At 44.0% G+C, this 14,064-nt stretch overlaps 1 protein-coding gene across 1 annotated transcript in view; it reads right to left on the bottom strand.

Moving 5' to 3' along the window:
* LOC130282826 (uncharacterized) overlaps positions 1–414 on the bottom strand; it is a 34,329-nt gene extending 33,915 nt beyond the window's left edge. The window contains exon 1 of the mRNA XM_056531641.1: positions 391–414. The gene's annotated coding sequence lies outside the window, so the exon portion shown is untranslated. The remainder of the gene's footprint in view (positions 1–390) is intronic.
* Between the last annotated feature and the right edge of the window lie 13,650 nt (positions 415–14,064).

Genomic DNA, 14,064 nt, shown 5'->3' with positions numbered 1-14,064 from the left:
ACTTTTTGAATCTTGTCATTCAAGGGTTAATGCCCTTAGGGTATTTAACCCCGGGTGTTGCTCCAAATTCCCATGCCTGATGAAGCTGCACATGCGCAGCGAAACACGTAGCATTGTTGTTAATAAGCCTCATGGTGGATACTTCTACCTCTAAGACTCCTTGCCTTGATCAGCACCGAAATTCCTGCACCTACGAAATCCTTCTCTATCATGTCTACAAATAGATAAATATTCCCCCACTGCGCTGTTTCAAGTGCTTTCTAACCTAAACTTTTTTTAGAATGACCATTATGGTCCCTAAAAATGATCACTACCCCCGTTTGTTGAAAGATAAGTGATCTACAGGTGTGGAAAATACAGAAGTCAGGGGTTATAAAAGAAGATGGTAACCTGGATGATGTCCTGGAGGTTTTTTTCATATATGCTAATTGTTTGGGTTGACTTTTGTGATGATTTATTCTTTGTGGAAAGGAAGGATTGTCCGGCACCAGGTATGCTCTAAAAGATTTCTTTTTATTCATGCCATAGCAAGGAAACAGACATCACAGGACTGTAGTAATCTGACGCGTTTCGCTCTCTCTTGAGCTTAAACGTAGACTAAGTTCAACAGACAAACATGCAAGTTTAAAATAGAGACTCAATGGTCACATGATAAAATACCTGACATAGGTAGCAATTGTAAAAACCCGGCATGGATATCATCTGTAAGTATTACAGAATGGACTGAATCCCTTCACTAGTGCGTTTTTTACTTGCTTACTGTGTGATTACCCTATGGGGGACATGTATCAAAGATTTTACCCCTGTTTTGTGTGTATTTTTTTCCGCAAAATTTTGCGCAAGCCCTTTTTTTGCGCAATTTTTTTTGCGCACGTTTTGGTAGAGCATGTCCTCCAGATGTGGCTGAATCAGGGTACCTTGGAGTGACATCTATAGTACACATGGATTTATTAACTGCGTACTTTTTTTTTACACCAAAAATTTTGCCACAAGAGCTGTTTTTTTTTGCGCAAGTATAAGCCATCTTGGACTTAACGTAGCAAGATGCTCTAAATCATTGATTCTATTTTCCAAAGAGTGGATTTAGGAGATTACTATATTTACCCACAATTTATGAAGCTCATTGCACTTGATTGATAAATTTAGCGCTTCTGCACATAATTTAGAATTCGGGAAAAGGGGTAAAATGCTTCTACCATACACAAATAATGATACATGTCCCCCTATGAGTGTAAATATACTCTAAACATTATGTGCCAAAACAGGCAGGTATATACGTACAACTACATGCACATAATAGATTACGGTATGTTGATATCGTACATGTACAGGTCAATAGTAGAATAGAATAATCAACCTCATTGTCTATATAATTCGGGGACCTGCGTGCATGTATGTAATATACTAAAACTACATGTATATAATAGATTACAGCATGTTGGTATCATACATGCACAGGTCAATAATAGAATAGAATATGCAATCTCATTATCTGTATAACTCGGAGACCTACGTGCATGTATATATATATACACACTAAAAGATGATATATATGCTATGAATTAATAGATATACCGTATATACTCGAGTATAAGCCGAGTTTTTCAGCACGATTTTTCGTGCTGAAAACACCCCCCTCGGCTTATACTCGAGTGAACTCCCCCACCCGCAGTGGTCTTCAACCTGAGGACTTCCAGAGGTTTCAAAACTACATCTCCCAGCAAGCTCGGGCAGCCATCGGCTGTCCGGGCTTGCTGGGAGTTGTAGTTTTGAAACCTCCGGAGGTCCGCAGGTTGAAGACCACTGCGGCCTTCAACATCATCCAGCCCCCTCTCACCCCCTTTAGTTCTGAGTACTCACCTCCGCTCGGCGCTGGTCTGGTCCTGCAGGACTGTCCGGTGAGGAGGTGGTCCGGTGGGATAGTGGTTCCGGGCTGCTATCTTCACCGGGGAGGCCTCTTCTAAGCGCTTCGGGCCCGGCCTCAGAATAGTCACGTTGCCGTGACAACGACGCAGAGGTGCGTTCATTGCCAACGTACTTCTGCGTCATTGCCAAGGCAACGCCTCTATTCCGGGCCGGAAGCGCGGAGAAGAGGCGCCCCCGGTGAAGATAGCAGCCCGGACCACCTCCTCTCCGGACCACCTCCTCTCCGGACAGCCCTGCAGGACCGGACCAGCGCCGAGCGGAGGTGAGTACTCAGAACTAAAGGGGGGTGAGAGGGGGCTGGATGATGTTGAAGGCCGCAGTGGTCTTCAACCTGCGGACCTCCGGAGGTTTCAAAACTACAACTCCCAGCAAGCCCGGACAGCCGATGGCTGCCCGGGCTTGCTGGGAGTTGTAGTTTTGAAACCTCTGGAGGTCCGCAGGTTGAAGACCACTGAGGGCGAATGATGAGAAGAGGATGATGAAGGGGGGGTGTGGGGATGATGAAGGGGGGTGGGGATGATGAAGGGGGGGGTGTGGGATGATAAGGGGATGATGAAGGGGGGGATGTGTGGGATGATAAGGGGATGATGAAGGGGGGGATGTGTGGGATGATAAGGGGATGATGAAGGGGGGATGTGCGGGATGATAAGGGGATGATGAAGGGGGGATGTGTGGGATGATGAAGGGGGGATGTGTGGGATGATGACAAGGGGGGATGTGTGGGATGATGACAAGGGGATGATGATGAGGATGTTAATGATGGGTCTGGATGATGACAGGGGGGGGATGAGGTATTTCCCACCCTAGGCTTATACTCGAGTCAATAACTTTTCCTGGGATTTTGGGTTGAAATTAGGGGTCTCGGCTTATACTCGGGTCGGCTTATACTCGAGTATATACGGTACATAACTAGAAGATAATTCAATGCACAATTTACTCTGTTTTATTTTACATATATATCCATTACGTATTAATACCATAACTTTCAGTAACTGCACTCCAATAGGTATCTAAACACACTAGGCGGAATCACCCTCCTGACACTCGTACCAAAAAAACTGATGATCTACAAAAAATATATAAATAAATAATAAAGGGCTACGACGCTAGGGACATCCGAGGGGGCAAAAAAAGCTCCTATGTACAGGCTCCTATGGGCAAAAATGTTCCTATGTACAGGTCATAATTAAATTTAAGCGTTTATTCATTCCCCGCGGGTATCTGGTATCCAAAAGAAATATCCAGTATGTTTCTCTATTGAAGAGGCGTTTTCTCGCATCTCCTCCTCTGATGCCTATTTTAACTCTTTCTATACCAGACACCCGCAGGGAATCCAACTCCCCCGCGTGCACATCCCGAAAGTGGCGTGATAACATGGAGATGCCAACTCCTACTATCAGAGATATGTCTCCTGATTCTAGTTTTAAGGGTATTGGTAGTGCACCCTACATATTGCATGTTACACTTGGTACATGTGGCCACATAAACTAACATAGTGGTATTGCAGTTAATGTATTCACGTAGTTGGTATGATTTTTTAGTTACACAAGACATTATTTCTTTAGAATGGTGCATATATTTACATGTAATACATCGGTTGTGACCACAATCCCAATTTCCTACAATATCGAGCCAATTGCCATGTTTTATTTTATCCTTTGTCTTATAATCTACTTTTTTAGAATTAAATAGACTTGGTGATAGAGAGGAGCCCAATGAAGGTGCTTTCCTAGAGACCGCCATGATGCCCTCTTTAACCACCTCCCTCAGTATTGGGTCTCCCTCTAAAACTGGTGTATACTTTTTGATTATATTTTTAATTTGGGCGAATTGCGCACTGTATGTGGTGACAAAGACTGCTCTTTTTTGTTTATTTTTGGCATTTTGTGAATTATTTGTTCTATTTCTTTTCCCAGTATATTTGATCAATTGCTCTCTATTAATGCCTTCTACTCTTTACTGAGCCTTGTTCAGACAGTCCTCTGTATAGCCTCTTCTGGCAAATCTGCTTTTTAGCTCTCCTATCTCTTGTTCCCATTGTACAGGGTCAGAGCAGTTCCTCTTGGTCCTGCACATCTCCCCAAAGGGAATATTCTGAACCACATGCTTTGGGTGGCAGGAGGATGCCATAAGGACTGAATTTGTTGCCGTCTCCTTTCTGTAGGGGACGACAACAATCTTAGACTCTCTGCTGGATAGGGAGATGTCCAGAAAGTTACTGAGGTGCTACTAAACTGAGCTGTAAATTTAAGATTTAAATAGTTATTATTAATATAAAAACAAACTCAAAAAAATGGTATTCTGTGCTCCCCCAAATAATCAATAAGTCATCTATATAGCGCCCTATCCAGCAGATGTCCTCAAAAAAAGGATTACTGGGTGTAAACAAAAATTGCTGCTCCCAATAAAACATGAAAATATTTGCAAAGGAGGGTGAGTATTTGGCACCCATGGACGCTCCCCGGGTCTGAAGGAAGAAATCGCCATCAAACATAAAATAATTGTGTTGTAACAAAAATTCTGTAACCATGACGATAAATTCCTTCAGACCCGGGGAGTAGCTGCTATATTGATCCAAGTGAAATGCCAGGGCAGTAAGACCCGCATCCCATGGGATGGATGGATATAATCCCACTACATCACAGGTAGCCCAAGACATATGTTCACTCCACTCTTTCTGATCCTTTCTGGACATCTCCCTATCCAGCAGAGAGTCTAAGATTGTTGTCGTCCCCTATAGAAAGGAGACGGCAACAAATTCAGTCCTTATGGCATCCTCCTGCCACCCAAAGCATGTGGTTCAGAATACTCCCTTTGGGGAGATGTGCAGGACCAAGAGGAACTGCTCTGACCCTGTACAATGGGAACAAGAGATAGGAGAGCTAAAAAGCAGATTTGCCAGAAGAGGCTATACAGAGGACTGTCTGAACAAGGCTCAGGAAAGAGTAGAAGGCATTAATAGAGAGCAATTGATCAAATATACTGGGAAAAGAAATAGAACAAATAATTCACAAAATGCCAAAAATAAACAAAAAAGAGCAGTCTTTGTCACCACATACAGTGCGCAATTCGCCCAAATTAAAAATATAATCAAAAAGTATATACCAGTTTTAGAGGGAGACCCAATACTGAGGGAGGTGGTTAAAGAGGGCATCATGGCGGTCTCTAGGAAAGCACCTTCATTGGGCTCCTCTCTATCACCAAGTCTATTTAATTCTAAAAAAGTAGATTATAAGACAAAGGATAAAATAAAACATGGCAATTGGCTCGATATTGTAGGAAATTGGGGTTGTGGTCACAATCGATGTATTACATGTAAATATATGCACCATTCTAAAGAAATAATGTCTTGTGTAACTAAAAAATCATACCAACTACGTGAATACATTAACTGCAATACCACTATGTTAGTTTATGTGGCCAAATGTACCAAGTGTAACATGCAATATGTAGGGTGCACTACCAATACCCTTAAAACTAGAATCAGGAGACATATCTCTGATAGTAGGAGTGAAGGAGTTGGCATCTCCATGTTATCACGCCACTTTCGGGATGTGCACGCGGGGGAGTTGGATTCCCTGCGGGTGTCTGGTATAGAAAGAGTTAAAATAGGCATCAGAGGAGGAGATGCGAGAAAACGCCTCTTCAATAGAGAAACATACTGGATATTTCTTTTGGATATGAATAAACGCTTAGATTTAATTATGACCTGTACATAGGAACATAGTCTAGCTTTTTTTGCCCCCTCGGATGTCCCTAGCGTCGTAGCCCTTTATTATTTATTTATATATTTTTTGTAGATCATCAGATTTTTGGTACGAGTGTCAGGAGGGTGATTCCGCCTAGTGTGTTTAGATACCTATTGGAGTGCAGTTACTGAAAGTTATGGTATTAATACGTAATGGATATATATGTAAAATAAAACAGAGTAAATTGTGCATTGAATTATCTTCTAGTTATGTATATCTATTAATTCATAGCATATATATCATCTTTTAGTGTATATATATACATGCACGTAGGTCTCCGAGTTATACAGATAATGAGATTGCATATTCTATTCTATTATTGACCTGTGCATGTATGATACCAACATGCCGTAATCTATTATATACATGTAGTTTTAGTATATACATACATGCACGCAGGTCCCTGAATTATATAGACAATGAGGTTGATTATTCTATTCTACTATTGACCTGTACATGTACGATATCAACATACCGTAATCTATTATGTGCATGTAGTTGTACGTATATACCTGCCTGTTTTGGCACATAATGTTTAGAGTACATTTACACTCATAGGGTAATCACACAGTAAGCGAGTAAAAAACGCACTAGTGAAGGGATTCAGTCCATTCTGTAATACTAACAGATGATATCCATGCCGGGTTTTTACAAATGCTACCTATGTCAGGTATTTTATCATGTGACCATTGAGTCTCTATTTTAAACTTGCATGTTTGTCTGTTGAACTTAGTCTACGTTTAAGCTCAAGAGAGAGCGAAACGCGTCAGTTACTACAGTTCTGTGATGTCTGTTTCCTTGCTATGGCATGAATAAAAAGAAATCTTTTAGAGCATACCTGGTGCCGGACAATCCTTCCTTTCCATACGCTGTTGAAGCTGGGGCGGGACCGGTGGGTCCGTGGCAGCACAGGTGTGTGTCGTAGATCTGCCTCCGGAGGTGAGCGGACACCATTGTATTTGGACATTTATTCTTTGTACCTTGATGCATATATTATTATTAATGTAACTTCACCCTCTGACCCTGTGGCGTCCATTTTACAGTGCATATAAGGCTTGCTGGGATGTGTAGTGTGTATGACAAATGTGTCATCCATGGGGCAGGAAGTTCTTTTCTCCTCTAGTAATACACTGCATTGACGAACATTCCACTTAACCCCTACCATTGTTTCCCATCCACTGGGCCTCCAGCTGTTGCAAACTACATGCAGGGAGTTGTAGTTTTCCAACAGCTGGGGGCACATTGGTTGGGAAACACAGCTAACAGTGAATAACAGTCTGCATTACCATGTATTTAAATGGATATGACCATCTGTAATCCCCATTCCTATACTAAATAAATGGAAAGAAAAGTGAAACCCTGCTGCAAAAAATAAAAAACAACAAATTAATAAGAAATATATATATATAATGCCAATATACATGTGTGTATCTGAGCCACTGAGGTAATATACAGTAAGCTGCCCCACTACAGAGACCTTATAGATCTGCACACAAAAAAAACAGCAAATAATATAAAGATCCTAATAACTATTAAACTGGCAGCAATCCAGAGCTGCTGTTATTGTAGTGGGCATTAAAAGGGTATGAACACTGCGCCCTCCCCACTGCAGGACTGATAACTCAGCACTTACCCACAGCACAGCCGCATCTCCCTGTTTATTTTCTATTTCCGCAGCGTGACATCTCTTTCCTTCCTGACACATTACTTCCGGTTCGTGCGTTCCACGTGACGTGCGCTTCCGTCTTCCGACCGGTATCTGGGCGCAGAAGGATCGTTCCGCGGAACTATGGACACTTTGTGCTCGTGCGGTTCTTCTAGCCGTTTGTCAGGCTGTGTGGGGGTTCTTTTAGGGATGGGACTGGTGGGATATGGTTAGTGGAGCACATAGACCAATTGTTCCCCAGTCTGTGGCTCTCCAGGCTTTCGAGCATGAAGGGAATTGTAGCTATGTAATAGCGCGAGAGCCACGAATTAGGGAACGCTGTCATATAGTGACAGCTTGGAGTCACGTGACCCGGCCCTGGCCCACCATGTGTTCAGTACTGGAACATAATCTTCACTGCTTCAGACCACTAGGGATGTTTATATCAGTATTACCTATCCAGGGGGCCTCCAGATATTGCAAAACCACAACTCCCAGCATGCCCCGACAGCTGTTGGTTTTGCAGCAGCTAGTTGGTAAATACTGCTTTAGTTGTAAAGCAGCCTTAAAGGGGTAGTCCAGTGGTGAAAAACTTATCCCCTATCCTAAGGATAGGGGATAAGTTTGAGATCGCGGGGGTCCGACCGCTGGGGCCCTCTGCGATCTCTCTGTACGGGGGCCAGGCGGCGGCGGGACTGACCTGTGCGGCGTGGAGCAGCAGCAGCAGTAGGAGGTGAGTGACAGCCTCCTGCTGTTGCTTAGCAACAGCTCCCAGCATGCAAAAAGGGCATGCTGGGAGCTGTAGTTATGCAACAGCAGGAGGCAGACCACCACAACTCCCAGCATTCCCTTATGGGCATGCTGGGACTTATAGTTTTGCAACAGCTGGAGGCACATATTTTCAATGGAAAAGTGTACCTTCAGCTGTTGCATAACTACAACTCCCAACTTGCACAATCAGCTAAAGTGCATGCTGGGAGTTGTAGTGCTGCATCTGCTGGTTGCATAACTACAACTCCCAGCATGCCCGTTGGCTGTCGGTGACTGCTGAGAGTTGTAGTTTTGCAACAGCCGAAGGCACACTGAGTTAAGTAGCAAACCAGTGTGTCTCCAGCTGTTGCATAACTACAATCCCCAGCCAAAGTAGTATGCCTCCAGTTGTTGCATAACTACAAGACCCAGCATGCCCTTCTGCTGTCCGTACATGCTGGGGGTTGTAGCTTTTGCAACAGCTGAAGGCACACATCCCCTATCCTTTGGATAAGATGTCAGATCGTCGCGGGCCTGCTGCTGGGGACCCCCGGGATCACTGCTGCGGCATCCCGCTGTCATTACTGCACAGAGCGAGTTCGCTCTGTGCGTAATGACGGGCGATACAGGGGACGGAGCAGTGTGACATCATGGCTCTGCCCCTCGTGACATCACGGCCCGCCCCTTAATACAAGTCTATGGCAGGGGCGTGACAACCACCACGCCCCCTCCCATAGACTCGTATTGAGGGGGGCGGGCCGTGACGTCACGAGGGGCAGGGCCGTGACGTAAAGATACTCCGGCCCCTGTACTGCCCATCATCACGTACAGAGCAAACTCGCTCTGTGCAGTAATGACAGCGGTGTGCCGCAGCGGTGATCCCGGGGGTCCCCAGCAGCGGGACCACATCGATCTGACATCTTATCCCCTATCCTTTAGATAGGGGATAAGATGTCTAGGGCCGGAGTACCCCTTTAAGGGGTTAAAATAGATATTTTTCAAGCAAAAACTGCTGGAAAAAAAGCAGTCAAAAATTTCAGCCATGTTTGCGGTAATATATGACTGGAAATAAGGCCACAAATATGGCCACAAAACAGATGTAAACATGGCAACGCTTTAGTCACTACTCTTCCAGCTTATATGTTAACCATACAATAAGAAAATAAGCATGAAAAATAGAAAAAACTTATCAGTGACAGGTCTACAATACCACTATACAAGCAGCATTATAACAAATAATAGCATTATACAGTGGCCATATAGATGACACCACACAGGACCTACAGAGAAGAATCACCCTGGGAGCATACAGAACTATAATAGAGGATTTATCTACTGCCCTGTCATGTCTGTTTTCCTAAATACCTGCATCCACCATGAAATAATTCAGCATATTAAATGTGAAACTATTTTACCTTGTAAACAATAAAATACGATCTCCGGCGACAGCTGCCCCCCAAGCTTTTTTACATTTTTTACATTTTTTACCTTGAAGTTATGCTGAGGAAATAATTCTTGATCTTTCCTTAGAACTCTGTATTGTGCTGCCCCCTGTTATTCCTCCTGGAAATCTATGGGGGATTTAATTCCGACTGGGTACCATTCACCTCACCCCCACAAAATGGCAGACAAAAACCACCATAATGTTCTTAGCTGTTCTTTTGAGCATAGTCTTAGACCAGTGTTTTCCGAACAGTGTGTCTCTAGATGTTGCAAAACTACAACTCCCAGTATGCAAGGCATGCTGGAATTTGTAGTTTTGCAACAGTTAGAGACACACTGTTCGGAAAACACTGGTCTAAGGCTATGCTCAAAAGAACAGCTAAGAAAAGTATGGCGGTTTTTGTCTGCCATTTTGTGGGGGTGAGGTGAATGGAAAAAACAGAGTTCCAAGATACACCAGAATTCTTATCTCATGGGTAAAACAATAATTTACTATAATAGACATATCAGGAGAGCGGACAGCGAATCAATAATCTCGGGACTCACAAGTGGCATCTGATCTGATTGGAGTCGTTCTCCTTCCCTTCATCTGGTCTAGATCACCATGATAATATCTCTTGAGGACTGTAGAGTTCACTGCTGAGACATCTATGGTCCCTCACTTCTGATGTCATACACTTTATAGCAACAAAACTAAATTTGGACCCCATCCCCTGAAAAAATCTCAGACCCCAGGCCCCTAAATAAATACAGAACCAGACCCCTAGGGGCTGATTGGGACCTCCATTGGGTCCCGATCAGCTAAAATGATGGCCTTACCTGCAGGGGCGGACGGACTGGCCAGTCCATTCGGCCATTGTCCGAAGGCCCAGCCGGGAAAAGGGCCCGCTGTCCGCCGTCTGTCACATTAAATCCCAAATTTTTGGGGAAATTGCTCGCAACACCAGGGCCCGGCACACACCTGGGCTGGGCCCAGGGAACGGTGCTGCATCTCCCACGCAGCCATGGCAGACCTGTAAGAGAATCGCAGTGGCTGCCTGGGATAGGCGCTTTGATCTCCGGCTGCTGCGCTTAGACGTGAGGTTACGTCAGCGTGGGGGTGACGTGACCTCACGTCTAAGCGCAGCAGCGCTACTTCACTGTGCCACCGATCAGTGCGCCCGCTGCCCTGCTCTCTCTCTCGTACAGGGCCCTGCTTGTCCTCAGTTTACAGAGCCCCGCCTGTCCTCAATGCACGGAGCCCTGCTTGTACTCAGTGTACGGAGCCCTGCTTGTCCTCAGTGTACAGAGCCCTGCTTGTCCTCAGTGTTCAGAGCCCTGCTTGTCCTCAGTGTACAGAGCCCTGTTTGTCCTCAGTGCGCAGAGCCCTGCTTGTCCTCATGTACAGAACCCAGCTTGTCCTCAGTGTACAGAGCCCTGCTTGTCCTCTGTGTACAGAGCCCTACTTGTCCTCTGGGTACAGAGCCCTGCTTGTCCTCAGTGTACAGGGCCCTGCTTGTCCTCAGTGTACAGAGCCCTGCTTGTCCTCAGTGTACAGAGCCCTGCCTGTCCTCAGTGTACAGAGCCCTGCCTGTCCTCAGTGTACAGAGCCCTGCCTGTCCTCAGTGTACAGAGCCCTGCCTGTCCTCAGTGTACAGAGCCCTGCCTGTCCTCAGTGTACAGAGCCCTACTTGTCCTCTGTGTACAGAGCCCTGCTTGTTCTCAGTGTACAGAGCCCTGCTTGTCCTCAGTGTACAGAGCCCTGCTTGTTCTTAGTGTACAGAACCCCGCTTGTCCTCAGAGTACAGAGCCCTGTTGGTCCTCAGTGTAAAGAGCCCTGCTTGTCCTCAGAGTACAGAGCTCTGTTTGTCCTCAATGCGCAGAGCCCTGCTTGTCCTCAGTGTACAGAGCCCTGCTTGTGCTCAGTGTACAGAACCCTGCTTGTCCTCAGTGTACAGAGCCCTGCTTGTCCTCTGTGTACAGAGCCCTGCTTGTCCTCTGTGTACAGAGCCCTGCTAGTCCTCAGGTACAGAACCCTGCTTCAGAGGCGGCTCTAGACTTTTTGAGGCCTTAGGCGAAAAAAAGAATCTGAGGCCCCCCCCCCAAGCGTGATAAAAAGAAGAAAATAAAAAGTAAGCAGGCAATGTTAAAATTAACTGTATAAATTGCATATTTTAAGGCAAACTTTAATATATATCATAACCTCGCTATTCACAGCTCTTGAAATCTTATTTTTCTAATAAAATTATTCTACAAAATATCTATACACAAACATTGGGTATAGAAAAATAAATAAAATGTGTCTGACTACTCAGTTATTCTTGTTGGTGTCTCCTAAAACTGAAATAAAGTTGTCAACAGAGTATTGAAAGAACACTATAGAATCAGGAACACAAATGTGTATTTCTGACCCTATAGTGGTAAACTATTTAGCACCCCATATCCCATTAACCCCTTTAACCCCTTAAGGACTCAGGGTTTTTCCGTTTTTGCACTTTCGTTTTTTCCTCCTTACCTTTTAAAAATCATAACCCTTTCAATTTTCCACCTAAAAATCCATATTATGGCTTATTTTTTGCGTCGCCAATTCTACTTTGCAGTGACATTAGTCATTTTACCCAAAAATGCACGGCGAAACGGAAAAAAAAATCATTGTGCGACAAAATCGAAAAAAAAACGCCATTTTGTAACTTTTGGGGGCTTTCGTTTCTACGCAGTGCATATTTCGGTAAAAATTACACCTTATCATTATTCTGTAGGTCCATACGGTTAAAATGATACCCTACTTATATAGGTTTGATATTGTCGCACTTCTGGAAAAAATCATAACTACATGCAGGAAAATGTATACGTTTAAAAATGTCATCTTCTGACCCCTATAACTTTTTTATTTTTCCATGTATGGGGTGGTATGAGGACTCATTTTTTGCGCCGTGATCTGAAGTTTTTATCGGTATGATTTTTGTTTTGATCGGACTTTTTGATCACTTTTTATTCATTTTTTAATGATATAAAAAGTGACCAAAATACGCTTTTTTGGACTTTGGAATTTTTTTGCGCGTACGCCATTGACCGTACGGCTTAATTAATGATATATTTTTATAGTTCGGACATTTACGCACGCGGCGATACCACATATGTTTATTTTTTATTTTTTTTACACTGTTTTATTTTTTTTATGGGAAAAGGGGGGTGATTCAAACTTTTATTAGGGAAGGGGTTAAATGACCTTTATTAACACTTTTTTTTTACTTTTTTTTTGCAGTGTTATAGGTCCCATAGGGACCTATAACACTGCACACACTGATCTCTAATGCTGATCACTGGCGTGCATTAACACGCCTGTGATCAGCATTATCGGCGCTTGACTGCTCCTGCCTGGATCTCAGGCACGGAGCAGTCATTCGTCGATCGGACACCGGGGAGGCAGGTAAGAGCCCTCCCGGTGTCCGATCAGCTGTTCGGGACGCCGCGATTTCACCGCGGCGGTCCCGAACAGCCCGACTGAGCAGCCGGGTCACTTTCACTTTCACTTTAGAAGCGGCGGTCAGCTTTGACCGCCGCTTCTAAAGGGTTAATACCGCACATCGCCGCGATCGGCGATGTGTGGTATTAGCCGCGGGTCCCGGCCGTTGATTAGCGCCGGGACCCACGCGATATGATGCGGGATCGCGGCGCGATCCCGCTTCATATCGCGGGAGCCGGCGCAGGACGTAAATATACGTCCTGCGTCGTTAAGGGGTTAAGGACTGAGCCCTTTTTCACCTTAAGGAATGAGCCCTTTTTCTCAATTCTGACCACTGTCACTTTATGCATTAATGACTCTGAGATGCTTTTACCAATTATTCTGATTCCGTGCTGGTATTTTAGTGACATATTCTACTTTATGTTAATGGTAAATTTCCGTTGTTACTTGCATCCTTTCTTTGTGAAAAATCCCAAAATTTCATTAAACTGTTGAAAATGTAGCATTTTTCTGAATTTGAAACTCTCTGCTTGTAAGGAAAATGGATATTCCAAATAAATTATATATTGATTCACATATACAATATGTCTACTTTATATTTGCATCATAAAATTGACAGGTTTTTACTATTGGAAGACATCAGAGGGCTTCAAAGTTCAGCATCAATTTTCCAATTTTTCACAAAATTTTCAAAATCGGAATTTTTCAGGGACCAGTTCAGTTTTGGAGTGGATTCATATTAGAAATACCCCATAAATTACCCCATTAAAAAAACTGTACCCCCCCCAAGTATTCAAAATGACATTCAGAAAGTGTGTTAACCCTTTAGGTGTTTCACAGGAACAGCACTAAGGTAAAGGAGAAAATTAATTATACTTGCATGTTCTTGTAGACCCAGTTTTTGAAATTTTACAAGGGGTAAAAAGAGAAATAGCCCCCCAAAGTTTGCAACCCAATTTCTCTTGAGTAAGTAAATACCACATATGTGTATGTCAAGTGCTCTGTGGGTGCATTAGAGGCCTCGGAAGGGAAGGAGCGACAATGGTATTTTGGAGAGTGAGTTTTTCTGAAATGGCTTTTTGGGGGGCATGTCCCATTTATGGTGC

Source organism: Hyla sarda, chromosome 7 (assembly GCF_029499605.1).
Source record: "Hyla sarda isolate aHylSar1 chromosome 7, aHylSar1.hap1, whole genome shotgun sequence".
Classification (NCBI taxonomy): Eukaryota; Metazoa; Chordata; class Amphibia; order Anura; family Hylidae; genus Hyla; species Hyla sarda.
This window is presented reverse-complemented; position numbering and strand designations above follow the sequence as displayed.